Source organism: Arachis ipaensis, chromosome B10, assembly GCF_000816755.2.
Source record: "Arachis ipaensis cultivar K30076 chromosome B10, Araip1.1, whole genome shotgun sequence".
NCBI lineage: Eukaryota > Viridiplantae > Streptophyta > Magnoliopsida > Fabales > Fabaceae > Arachis > Arachis ipaensis.
This window is the reverse complement of record NC_029794.2, coordinates 26,758,887-26,760,741: the sequence shown is the minus strand read 5'-3', so window position 1 is coordinate 26,760,741 and position 1,855 is coordinate 26,758,887.

Sequence of the window (1,855 nt, the reverse complement as noted above, 5' to 3'; positions counted from 1 at the left end):
GGTTCGTGCGTAAACGAGGAAAATTGGATCAGACTTCCTCCAATTTTGGTTGTTTTGTCACTCTGAGCTTTATGTAATTTGGAGCGTTTGAAGCACAAAACCGCAGCTATGGTGACCGATCTTTGACGGACACAAAATCCGCTACAAGAACCGCAGCTCCTCCATCACGTTGCTGCGGTTTGGGGAGACGCAGGAAATTCGGTGCTGCTAAGCTGCGGTTCTCTTGTAGTGTATACTTAAGTAGTGTAGAAATTCAACCTACATAATTATTTGTTTATTTACTTGAATAGTTTTTGGTGTTTTTGGCAAGTACTTTGGTGTATTATAGAATTTATTTTTTTCTGTACTTTTTTAACCTAGATTCACTCAGATTAGCAACATTTCAATACAGTACAGACAGATTCATAAAAGTTTAATTTTGCAAAGAAAATTATGTACTATCAATACAAAGATACAATTTACAATATCAAACTATCTACTATCAATATCTGTTGATTCCAATGTACAGTAAGGACTTAGTAATGCAGCAGATGGCTTTAATAGCCAGATGACTTCACATTCTTCAATGGCTTTATCTCTGAGTTGATTCATTTCATCAAAAAGAATGAGAAAAGCATATTCGACTTTGAAATGATCAACTTCATCCAAAAATTTAAAGAAATTTCGTTATTAAAGTTTGTTAATTTAGTAATAGAGAGTTATCTATTTTTAAAGATAGTTACTTGTTTCCAATTCTTCCATGAATATTTTTCCTTCTTGATATTTTTTGGATCAATAATCTCCAGCCATTTCGTCACATATATTCCACAATCGTAGCTAAAAACAAAAATAAATTAACACAATAAAATAGTAGAGTAAGAGAAAACAAGTAAAATTTATTAAATAGAAAGATTTGATACCTTGCTACCCGCTGATGTTAATGTATGGTTCTTTGATACCCTCATCCTTGTCTATCAAAGATTTTCCTCCAGCAAACACCCTCATTTATGAAATGATGAAGCCTGATGAGTGGATAATTTATACGCTTTTTGGCATTATTTTTAGTATGTTTTTAGTAGGATCTAGTTACTTTTAGGGATGTTTTCATTAGTTTTTATGTTAAATTCACATTTTTGGACTTTACTATGAGTTTGTGTGTTTTTCTGTGATTTCAGGTATTTTCTGGCTGAAATTGAGGGACTTGAGCAAAAATCAGATTCAGAGGTTGAAGAAGGACTGCTGATGCTGTTGGATTCTGACCTCCCTGCACTCAAAGTGGATTTTCTGGAGCTACAGAACTCAAAATGGCGCGCTTCTAATTGCGTTGGAAAGTAGACATCCAGGGCTTTCCAGAAATATATAATAGTCCATACTTTGGCCGAGTTTATATAACGTAAAAGGGCGTTGAACGCCAGTTCTACGCTGCTGTCTGGAGTTAAACGCAAGAAACACGTCACAAGCCAGAGTTGAACGCCAGAAATACGTTACAAACTAGCGTTCAACTCCAGGATTGACCTCTACACGTGTAACATTCAAGCTCAGCCCAAGCACACACCAAGTGGGCCCCGGAAGTGGATTTATACATCAATAACTTACTTTTGTAAACCCTAGTAACTAGTTTAGTATAAATAGGACTTTTTACTATTGTATTAGACATCTTTGGATCATCTTTGATCAGTTTTATGCTATCTTAGACTTTCATGGGGGCTGGCCATTCGGCCATGCCTGGACCATTATCACTTATGTATTTTCATACGGTAGAGTTTCTACACTCCATAGATTAAGGTGTGGAGCTCTGCTGTTCCTCAAAGATTAATGCAAAGTACTACTGTTTTTCTATTCAATTCAACTTATTCCGCTTCTAAGATATTCATTC